The following is a 12865-nucleotide window of genomic DNA, read 5'->3' as shown; positions in this document are numbered from 1 at the left end:
GTAGACATAAGACCCACATTTATTGTTTACTGTTTTAAACCCCAAATAATTTCTACTATATCACATGGACCACTGCAAAATAAAATGTGTAATACATGTTTATACTAGTTTAATTACATTTGAGATTATGAGACATGAGCCACTTAATAGAAATTCTTTCTTTCCTTCCTTGTCAAACTCTTGTTACCTGCATTTGACTACATTTAATTCACAACTCAAGGCTATGATTTTAATGAGACCTAAAGAATTATATCAGATCTCCAAAAAATAAAATCCAAGCTCTGAATATTCTCACTTTAAATATACATTATCTGTACATATTAACAAAGAGTTAAGAATTGGGTATAAAATGCCAAATAGTTACTTAATTTTATTTCTGAGATTGTTCACCGATCTAGCATCTCAATTATAATCATATCCTTATTTGCCTATCCTCACATGCTCATTTTCTTTGTCCTAGAAACCCTCACTTCCTTCAGCCTGTTTTCTTTTTCTTTTTCATTTTCTATTATATAATCCCCTCTCTGTTCTGAATGAAATAGGGGCTAACAGCTGGTTTCATGGGCATAACTACTGGGTTCATATATCTCTCCCTTTGAGCATAGATAAAAATCATAGAATGTTGAGGTTTGAAGGTTCATCTGGTCTGACAATCTACTCCAGGGATCCCCTTTTCTTTGTCCCTGTCAAGAGGTGTTATCCCCACATTTAAACATATCCCATGATCAGAAGCTTACTCCACAGCACTTTTCAAATTTGAACTTGTCTCTTAGATTTTGCATTCATTGAAACAAAATTTTCTCCCTGTACTTTTTTACCATTTGTTCATAGTCCTACCCTTAGGGTAACATATAAGCCTTTTTCCTTTCCTTCATGTTATACTTTTGCATGTTTATACCTAGATGTTATACATACATCCCTGCTCCAAGCCAAACAATGCTCATTTCTTCAACCGTTGGTCATTTAGCCTAGTTTTAAGTCCTTTTCCTTTTCATGTTTATTCTTCTCTAGGCATACTGCCTCTGATCTCCAGAGCCCATCTCTGGCTTATAAAATAGAGCCATAAAATGAGCCAAGATAAAGACAGCCATTTTGATTCAAGGGACACATATATCTGAGCTTTCTAAAGAGGAGAGATGGGTCATGTGAAATTATCATATATGGAGAAGTCAAACAAAGGAGGGGGCTGCTCTTCTAATGACTGGGAAACAAGAAGACATGGAGAGGGAAAATAAGCCACAAGTAAGCTTAGAGAGGCACAAATGGGGTGAAGGTGACTTTCATTTCCTGCCTTCTCAGGAAGGTGACTTTCATTTCCTGCCTTCTCAGGAAGGAATAAGCTTTCCAACTCACCCTCTCCAAAGAGTCATATGCCCAGGAAAACATCAGCCAATGGGGAGTTGAGGAAACAAAGCCGGGTGTCACCAACAAAAAGAGAACATCCAGAAACTTTCATTTTAGTGCATTCACTTATCTTTTGACTTATTTTGCATTATAGATGGTAGTTGAAGCCAGAAAAAAAAAAGGCATTTTCAAAAATACTCTTTGAAAGTCCAGATTTATGCGTACCAGGGTTAGCAGAGGCAGAAACGCTTCTTTGGTAGATAAACTATATGAAGTGGTCTCTCACGAAAGATCTTAGAAACCTAGGGTCTTACAAAGACAGTCACTAGAAAAGCTTTCTAGTATATGTAGGGCGGCTTCTAGAGCTTGGATAGCTAAATACCTGGTTTATCCCGTCAAGATCTTATTTAGCATCTGCAAGTAATATCTGTTTGTTTTTAATATGAAGGAAATAAATCATGTCATTGTAAGGTATGTGTACACCAAGCAGGCACAGACCTGCATTATGACTTTGAAGCTTTCTAACTGCAACATTTGCAAGCCCAGTCCAGCTTGTGGAAAACCATGCACATATTTTGATTTAGCTCTGAGCCTTCTTTTCATCTTCCAGGTCACTGAGTGCACAGGAAAAAAAAACAAAAACACTGCAAATATTTTTGAAGCACGGGTCTATTTTTCCCTCTTACAAAACTAAAATTGAATGATTTGGTTCAAAAGATCTAGTTTGTCCCAAGACAGCAGACTGATTCTCTATCACTTAAAAATGCATTTTAGACTGATTTCAAACATGTGACTTTATGATTCCCAAAGAAGTCTCATCAGAAACTGAAAGATGACTGCGAAGTTTTTCACTCTCAACACTTTTTCTAGCATTAGGGTTGAGTCTTCTCTCTTCTATGCTGTTGAAAGTCTGGTCACTCTGCAAACATTGTCCATCTCTAGTTTTGCCTTTGCAAAAAGCCTCCTGAGCGTCTTAACTGTAGTGGATGATAGGATATTCAGGTATCAGAAACTGAGTTCCAGTGCTGGTTTTACTTTTATCTTCCTAACTTGCTGACTTTAACCTCACTAAATTTCAGTTTTCGCACCTTTTGATTATGAATAATAATACTGCTTTGCCTATAACTCATCGATGCTCTTAGTACTAGTGGAAATGATGTATATATGTGAAAGCACTTGAGATAAATTCATTTATAAAACTAGAAAATTAATACCATACATCCAGGGCTCCCAGGGCAGAAGTAAGGACAGAGCTTGTATGGAGAATCTTGAATTGGGTTTGCATTGAGCTGGGTCAGAGGAGGGTTATTGCCTCTCCTCTTTCTGTTATCACACACATTGTGCATGAGTGCAAATATCTCTATTCTAGGTCTGTATTCACAGCTAACATTCTGGAGGTTAGGTCTAGTATGCTTCTCCTTCAGACTAATCTTGATTTCTTACAGATACTAGGAATATGCAGGGGACTTCAGAAACGAATAAATTCTAGGTATCCAGACAACTGGTAATTCCTAGGGTTTCAGATTCCTCATTTAGAGAATCCCTCTGGGAACAGAGGGAGCCTCTAGACCTCTTTTTCCCTTACACTTGGTTCACAGCTGAACCTGCTTAGCTGTTTACGTGGCGAAGAAGAACCCCTTTCCTTGTTGGTAGACTAGGTTGCTACTTTATAACATTGATTTGAGGGGTACTCTGGGAGCCCAGGCCCCAAAACATCTTGTTCAGGAGCTTGCTTGCTGCCTTGAAGGTTACCATTTGAGACTAATTTTTTTCGTGTCAACATAGCCTTCTCCAAATTCTATTTTTAAAATGAAGACATCTCCTTGGAAAGAAAAAGGCAAACTTGTTTCCACCAGTAGTAGGGATGGAGTAGATAGAAAAACGGGAAGGGAAAAGTGTGCATGCTTTAAGACAACATTTTCCTTCTTTGACATTGTTCTATCTCAGACTTCCCTGGTGTCAGGTCTTCCTATGAAAAGCATACTTGGTACTTGCCTAACATGGACTAAAGTTCTGGAGTTGGGAGGAATGAGTAAGGCCTGGCCTGGGAAATCTTCTAAATAGCACTTCATCCGGCAGACTTCATCTGATTCATTATGAACTTTTATTGCCTTCCGTCCTCTTGGCCCTGCTAGCTGGGTTTACTGGATTATATTAGCTAATCATTATGTAGCATCTGATAACTTAGGCATTTTGAGTGATAAGGGAATAAACAAGCAGGGCCAAGTTACTGACCACTGATAGCATGTGTAATAAATTTACTGGCTCCCTAAATGTGCCTTGGGACTTCTGATATAGCAGGTGAGGCTAAAGGGGATGCTGTGCCACAGCGGGGTAATACAATTAGCTCTGAAGTGAATTTTAAGGCCAACCACTCCTTTTCCAGGGCTGCCTTCCCAGACTTTCCTTCACTCTCCCCCTTTTGGGTTTTTTTCTTCTGGAGAATCTGTTCCTAATCTCTGTTGGTCAACATATTGTATTCAAAGGCATAGATAAAGACATTCTCATCAAATTTTCAGATGAGTCAAATTTCCAAGAAAGAACTAATACAATAAATGACAAAATCATGTCAAGTATTGAATTCAACAAGATGACATTTAAAAAGGTATAGAATATACTTTGCATTTACTATAAAATATGCACACAAGGACAGGATAGGGGATGATGTCACTTGCTAGCAGTTTATGTTAAGAATACCCAAAGGTTTTAATAGGCCATGAGAAGCATGAGAGAAACAAATGCAGCCTTAGGCTCCCCCACAGATGTGACAAGTTTTGGGTCACAAGTGGTAACAGTTAGTTGCACTCTGAGACCATTAGACAATGTGTTGTGCTTCACATTGGGCCCTCAGTATCTGCATCACAGAATAGATGCTGATAAACTAGAATATATTTAGAAAAAGATGCTTGGGGGAGTGTGACGTCAGCAAGACAGCGAAGTAGGAAGTCCTGGATTCTCCTTTATCCCACAAACACCGTAATTTGGCAACAATTTACAGACAAATTCTCTTTGTGAGAAACCCAGAAATGAGTTGAAATTTTCCTTTCATATCAATGCAAAAAATGAACCAATTCCATATATTCTATTTGTCATGATTCCAAGATAGCAAAGCTATACAATTTATTTTATTTTATTGTTGTAACCAGCCCTAACATAAGATCTATGCCTTTAACTAATTTTTTGAAGTGTACCATACTGAGAGTTGTGAGCTCTTTTTCACCATGCCCCTCTCGGGCCATGTTGATATACCAGGTCACCATGCTCATGAGAAGAAAGACATTTATTTTACAAATAAATAGAGTCTGTGTTTCTGTTTGCTAAAAACAAAAAAGAAAAAGAAAAAAGAGAATATTAAGGAGAATGTGAAGGTGTCTGAGCAACCTATCAAATGTGGAATTTTTGAAGAAAAAAAAGAGAAACGAAGCAGAAGAATGTATAATCCTGTTTTGTTCTAGAGAGAATTAAGGCCAAATGTTTAAATTGATTCAATATCGGAAAAATTTCTATTCTAACAATTAGTTATCCAAAATGAACTGGGATATCATGTGACATAGAGACCTTCATAACACTGGAGTTTTAAGTGCAAACTGAATGACCATCTGCTATTGAATGGTCATATTGTATGGCATAGAGTAGGTACATGATAAACATTTGTCAAATGTTAAATATATGTTAGGCCTGCTATAAAAAGACTGAGAGGTTGAGCTTGACTAGTAAATCTAAAATAATGTGCAAGCTTTTGATCAATGACCTTTGAAAAGAATGTCCTATTTTCAAATTATCTAGTGTGTTAAGTAGACTCAAACAGATTCCTTTATTGATGGACCACACAGAGGGTTTAATATATGAAATACACACACACACACACACACACACACACACACACACACACGTGTATAAATCTCCAGGAGGAGGTATAGAAAGGCAATAGAACTTATTGGGTGTAAAACAAATTTAGCAAGATACTGAATAGAACATTATTACTTAGAATACTTATTTGGGAAACTCTGGTGAAATTTCTGTACATTTTCTTCTGACTTTTAATTCCTTTTTATGTTTTCAAAAAAGATGATTTTTTTTTGTAATATGCTTCTACTAAACTTTGTAGTTCTAGCCACCTTTTCTTGGATGCTGTGCTATTCTATAGAAATGTATTTACTAGTTTAGTAAAATTTATCTCCTCTCTCTTAGCTCTATAACATCTTCTTTGGTATATTCTCATGTTTGATGTCTAATTCACTCCTAGGAGTAATTCCCAGCACTTACGATTTTTCTTAGAATACTTTTATAATACAAAATCATTATCCTCTAGGAAACTCTCCAAGACTCTTTGTAAGGAGGAAAATTCTCTCTCTGAATTTAAAAAAATGTAACCAAATGTATGCAGATTATTTTCCTACTTTATTATAGGTTTGTGATCAAAAGGAATGGTCATTATCCTTAACTGAAATGGGTAGAGACAAATTTTATGTATTGCTCTCTCTAAAGTAAAGGCATCGGAGTGTTTCTAGGCAAACACCATAAAAATTTCCTGTATTAACTGAGAAAAGAGCACTTTTCTTGAACAGTATTTTTCAAAGCTTAACCTCATGTTTTAACAACCCCAGATGACTTATGTTCCTGGCTTTCTTGTTTGTTGGTTAGCATTCAATGCCTGAATTCAGGGAAATGAAAGATGGAAAAAACCCCAACAGGTCACCCAGTTCATTTCTAAAGAAATTCACAGATGAATCTCATGATATAGTCTCTAGCATTGATCTACTTGAGCCTAGCTGTGGGTTGCTTCTTTAAATCAGAAAAATTGGGACCAATTTCAATTTTAGGATGAATTTAGAGACCACCAATAGGTTACATATTCTACCTCTGCTTTATATATCTGTATCTGTGTGTGTGTGTTTGTGTATACATATATTTATAAACTGAGTAATTAAGCTATGACACATTCTGGCTTTTAAACACTATCCTGGCAAAAAAAAAAAGGGAAGATAAGAAATAATCACAAGACTGAAAAATGCCAGCGTCAGGGAAGCAGGGCTAGATCTTTATATTCCTGCATTGACCAGTTTTTGGATGGGGGTTATTTCTGGAAAGGGATGTGACTTGGGGAAAGTTTCTCTTCTCAGCTAAGGGCAATTTTAAGAGAGAAACTCAGCCAGTTGAAAGCCATTGGTAGCCAGCATCTGAGGGAATGGGTGAAAAATGAGATCTGGACAAAGTATCCTAGCAGCAGTTACAGTCCACACTTGCACTGTGACATCCATTTGCTTTATATAGTATGTTCCAGGAACAGCTTCTCCAGGATTTGGTTGGTCTCTTTTCCAGGAAAAATTATAATACTAGATAGATTCTAGTCATATTTTCCTGGATGTCATGGCTGTTTTATAGGAATGTATTTCCCCTTTTTAGTGTAACAACCATCTCCTCTTTCTCAGATCTATAATTTCTCTTTTGGTATATTCTCCTGTTTGAAACCCAGTTCGTTCCTAGGGGCAAGTCAGAATACTATGAAGGTTAGTGGGACAAACTACAGCCCCTGCTGTTAAAGCTAATTTCAAGACCACTGCTAATACTCATTGTCTTTCCCTTCGATTACTCATTCGAGATTCTCTCACTCTCAGTAGCACATGGTCCAGGTGTCTAACTTGGCCAGTGAAATAGACCTCCACTCCTGAGAGTTGTGAGCTCCTAGTCACCATATCCTTTTCAGACCATAGTTAATATACTCGTCCCTTTACCTATCATGATTAAGCAGAGAAATATCAAGAGATATTCTAGTGGGTTACATGGATATCAAATGCATTTTTTCCTTTCTTAGACTCAGAGGCCCTACCTTCTGATGAACATGTTCAATTACCTTCTGATGAACATGTTCAATTACCTCCATTAGGAAAGATCACTCCTTTACTTGTTAACTAGTCTCTTAGCATGAAAAGCCTTACTTTATTGCAAACAGACTCTTGAAAAATTTGACAAACAAGTGATTGTCAGCTTCTAGAGCTCAAATGGGACTCTCTAACATCCCATGGTAGAAACGTTCTTTCTATATGAACCAGGATCTCCAGGCACACACATATTAGAATTTTAAGAATGGAAAATATAAATTCTTCATGCGATTTACAAAATAAGATAAACAGAGCCACTTCTGCTTCCATACCTTAGTTTCCAGACCCATTTATTCTACCTATTGGGAATATACTACTATATAGTTCTTGGTAGTTAAGGGTGTGTAACACATCCTGGATAAAGGTACGTTTATTCTTGCAGAAAAATCAGGGTGGATTAAAATATTCTGTTCTGAATTAACAACAACTGCCAGGGATTCTTACTGGTGGAGGAAGTGTGACAGAAGGTGTATATATTAATGGTCAGACAGGTAGAATGCCTGGGTTCCAGAGGAGGACCATCAAGGATAAAATAGAATCCCTGTTATGAACAGAAGAAAAGAGGTAATTTAGGCAAAGTTTCAGGGTCCCAAATCAAAATGAATTCAGGATAGAATTTACTTTCATTAGAGTTTGTATTATGGCAAGTAACTGGGCCTGAAACATTAGGATTGAGGAATTGAAATAAGGCTATTAATGATGGATAGTCAAGGTACTAAGGAACTTGGACATAGAACAATAGATTACTTGCAGGTTTCTTTTATTGAAAAGGTAGAGGTAGGGATGAAAATAGTGCTGGAATACACTACTACTGTTCTGTAAGTATATAACATTAATCCATTCTAACATGGAGATTTTTATGTCTGCATAAAAATATGGCTGCATGATTTCCAAAACCAGTTGGACATGGAAGCTAAAATTATGAATTTTCCTTAAACCAAAATGTACTTCCCTGCCCTAGTCTTCTGAAACTGCATGCTTCATCAGCATAGGTAGATATGGGATGGTGGAGAAGAGAGGAAGAATGAAGCAGGTACAAGTTGGCCAGTGCTATCAATAGTTTTTGGCTATATGTCTTACTGGCTGCTTTCAAGGTTAAGTGGGAATCCCCATAGAGGTATTGTCTTGCCATTTATTAATATCCAGAGTATAGTACATTACAAGTATAGTAATAGTACAATAGAAAATAACAGTAGAAATAGCTAACATATATTAAGCACTTACTCTGTGCCAGGCAGTCTTTTGTGTGCTTTATGTTTGTTCATTTATTTGATGTTTATAACAACTCTAAGGTCAGTACTAGAATCATCTTATTCAATCTCACTGAGACCTAGTGAGATTAGTTAACTTGCCCAGGAGTGGCACAGTTCTAAGTGGTAGAACTGGGAGGACCACTATCAAAGTCCTTAATAAAACACTATGTTAAAATGTAAATTGCTTTTATGGGATGGGAGCAGATAAAACACTCTGATTCCTAGGCTGTATTACTCTGTGAAAAGCCTTACCAAAATGATGAAAATAAGACCTTGACTTATCACTTTATGTGTCTTATATCTGAAAAACCAGAGTATGTCCAAAAATAAATAGGACAGAATGTGGCTACTCTAAAATTTTGACTCAAATGAAAACTACATTAAACATAGTTTTATCAGATCGGAAAGTGCGACTCTTCACAGTGAGAAGTTGGTACAAATATATGGACCTTTTGTACATCACCCTTTTTAAAAATTAGCCTAAGACATTAGATTTAGTGAGTTCAATACAAGTGAATTCTCAAGAGAATAGAATAGAATTACCTGCCCTGAGAACAGTCGTTTAGTCTCTAAACTCACAAATTCCTCAATGTAAAAAAGGGAGTTGAATTATGTTGTTGCTGAAGTGCTTATCAGCTTGAAAACTAAGAATCTGGTATGGTGAAATGAATAAAACGAGAGGTCTGGAGCTAGAAGATCCTGGTCCCGCTATTTGCCCCCTGAATGACTGTCATAGATCTGGTTCTCTGGGATAGAGACTTTAAGACTCAAAGATTTGTGTGCAGGTGGTTTATTGGGGGGTACCCTTGGGGATAACATGTGAGAGGGGTGAGGGAAGTAGAACTAGGCAGAGTGAGCATTTGAACTGTTAAGCGGTTGAAATAAATGTGTCAGCCAATTCTATGGGGGAACACTGAGGCTGGGATGTCCATTCAGAGTACTCCTACCTGATTCAATGGGCTTTTAGCTAACATGGAGTCCAGGGGGCAGGATTTACCCTCATCTTAGAAACAATTAAAGAAACAGACAATATGTATGAAACAATAGTTTTCAAGGCACTGCATGTCAGGATGCTTTCCTAACCACTGACATATGGAAAACAAAGTGAGTCAGTCCTGTTTGGCCTAGCTTATTGCCTTAAGTGCATTTCCAGGCCATGGCTCAGGGAAGGGGAACCAAGGTGGAATCTAGTGGCTGTTTTGAGTTAAGATGGAGTTGAAAGTCTTGGAAGAATATGGTGGCAATAATTTACATGGCGAAATACTGAAGAAGAGAGAGCTACAGAGAAAAGGATCTCTGGATATCTGTGGAGGGCACCCCTCATGTATGTATGTATACAGTAGAGACTGATTGGCACATTTACGTGGGGAAAATGATCCTCCAAGAAGAATAGAGGGAAGAGTGGCTGGCAGTAACTCAGGGCTGAGATTATTGCCTATTCCTCCCACTCGGTCTTGGGACATTGGGGACAGTACTCAGGAGGTCTTGCCTCAGTGTGTGGGAAATAATAGGCTCTAGACTAAATGCTGTATTGGTCGCATTTTAATAGCAAGACTTAAAATAATCAAGCTTTTTCCAAATGATTTAACCGCATCCCAGACAAAGCTCAAGAATACTTATAGAAATACAGAAGTATCCAACACACAAAAGGTAAAATTTACAATGTCCAGCATCAAATAAAAGATTATCAGGAATTCAAAGAAGGAGGAAATTATGATTCATAATGAGGTGAATAATGAACTAACCAAAACTAACCTGGGGGGAGGAAAAAAAATGGCGTAGACGATAGAGGCTCCTTTCATCCCTCTGGCAACCAAATCAAAGTTGTGACGGAAACAAGGAGCAGCAGCAAGGAAAAATCGCCTGGGATCTTGATGAACAATCCATAAAACTAGGGAGAAATCCAAGAAATCACCCTGCAACAGCAGAAAGTAGGGCGAGGTGAGGACGCGGAGCTGCCCTGTCCTCGAGTGGCTGAGACAGAGGCTGCGGCAGTGGCAGACGCCTCTTAAAGGGGCCGTGTCTATGAGCGGACTTTCACGGTGACGGATCTGCTCACTCCAAGCACCAGTGCCGATTCTACTGCGCGCAGGGGCACCAGGGACTTACAAGGAGACATTGTTGGAGTGAGGGCTGAGGGGAGACTCGCTCTGTACAGAAGTGCTGGTGGTATCCATTGCTCTATGTTGAGTCTGCCCCACTACCAGTACACTGGACACAGTGCTCCCATAGCCCTGACATCATCAAACTGGATAACAGAGGTCACTCCGCCCAGAGGATTCCCTGAAACCCCGCCCCCCCAACTCACAGCCCCACCCAAGCCACATCTTGGTATATCCTCAGCTAATCAGGTGCTCCTTGCTGAGCAGCGTCTAGACTCACACTAGAGGCAGCTGGCCTTGGTTTCTGGTATGGCCTTTAGAGGCAACTATAAGCACAGCCTTTGTGAATTGCTTGCTGAATATTAACAGGTGGCCCCGGAGGGGTAGAGGCTTGGGCTAAATTTGGCCTGCAGCTGAACCCCTCTCAGGACTGTGCCACTGGACACCTACTACACAAATCCATACAAATTAGACCAGGAGACTTAGGAGCTTTGCTTAGTATATAGAAACAGACATGGATAGGCAGCCAAAATGGGAAGACAAAGAAGCAGAAACCATATGAGGGAACAGAACAGAGATCCAGATATAATGCAGTCAAGTAATCTAACAGATGCAGAGTTCAAAACACTGGTTATAAAGATGCTCAATGAACTTTTGGGAAGCCTAGATAAATTTAGTGAGAACATCAACAGAGAGATAAAAAACATAAAAATGGAAATGGAAATTATAAAAGGGAACCAGTCTGAAATGAAGAGCACATACATTATCTGAGATGAGAAGTATATTTAATGGAATAAACAAAGGAATAAACAAAGTGAATAAAGAAAAGGATCAAATGACCTATCTAGAGGATAGGAAAGCCAAGGACACTCAATCAGAATGGCAAGAATGCCAAGACTATTAAAATAATTTAAGGAGCATATGGGACACTATTAAGGGTCCAAATATCCATCTGATCGGCATAACTGAAGAAAATCAAGATGTTGAACAGCTGTTTGAAGAAATAACGTTGGAAAACTTTCCTAATCTGGTGAAGGAAATGGACATAAAACCCCAGGAAGCTCAGAGAATTCCAAAAAATCAGAGATGTAAAGAGGCCCACGCCAAGACACGTTACAATTAAAATGCCAAAGGTTAAATACAAAGAAAGAATATTAAAAGTAGCAAGAGAACAACAGTTACTTATAAGGGAACATCCATAAGACTGGCAGCTGATTTCTCAAAAGAAACCATGCAGCACAGAAGGGTTTGGCAAAAAATATTTGACAGGATGAAGATCCAGGAGCTACAATCAAAAATAATTTATTCAGCAAAGCTATCATTTAGAGTTGAAGGACAGATAAAGAGCTTCCCAGACAAAAATAAGCTAAAGGAATTTATCACCACCAAGCCAGTATTATAGGAAATGTTGGAGGGACTTCTTTAAGAAGAAAAAACATGTATCAAAGTCAGGAAAAAAGAATAGTAACAACTACATTCCTATCAATAAGTACCTCAAATGGAAAAGAATTAAGTGCTCCAACCAAACAATAGCATGGCTGAAAGGATAAGAAAACAAGACCCCTACATATGAAAAGGAAGGGAATGGAAAAAGATATTGCTTTGATGGACCTAGAAGGTATATAAGTCAGAGAAAGATAAACACTATATGATTTCACTTATATGTGGAATCTAAGGAATAAAAAGAACAAACTAATCAAAAACAGACTGACAAATATAGTGGACAATTTGATGACGGACAGAGGGGAGGGGGCATTAGGGGGCTGAGAGAATGGGGTGAAGGGTTAAAGAAATACAAATTAGTAGCTGATGGATGGTTATGGAGATGGGGAGCATGGTATAGGGGATGTAGTTAATATTAATACGTCGGTTAGGTGGAGGGTCAGAGGAGTGAGGGAGCAATTGGGGGGATTGTTTTACAAACTATATAGATGTCTAACTAATATACTGTATACTTGAAACTAATTAAAATAAATAAATTAAAAAAACTAACCTGAGTGACATAGATATTGGAATTAGCAGATAAGAACATTAAAGTAGTTATTATAAGAGTATTCATGATGTTAAAAATGTTGAGACATGGAAAATATGAGAACACCAATATTACATTTCTAGAGATGAAAACTATAATGTCTGAGATGAAAAAATACACCAAATAGGATTAATAGCAAATTAAATATTGCTGAAGATAAAGTTAGTAAACTTTTAGACACATTAAAAGAAATTTGTCAAAAATGAAACAGAAAAAAAACAGCTTATAAAAATAACATTAGGGAACTTTGGG

The sequence above is a fragment of the Pteropus vampyrus genome, unplaced genomic scaffold (genome assembly GCF_000151845.1).
Source record: "Pteropus vampyrus isolate Shadow unplaced genomic scaffold, Pvam_2.0 Scaffold283, whole genome shotgun sequence".
In the NCBI taxonomy this organism is placed as follows: domain Eukaryota; kingdom Metazoa; phylum Chordata; class Mammalia; order Chiroptera; family Pteropodidae; genus Pteropus; species Pteropus vampyrus.
The sequence above is the reverse complement of the archived record's forward strand: the minus strand, read 5'-3'. Positions refer to the sequence as shown.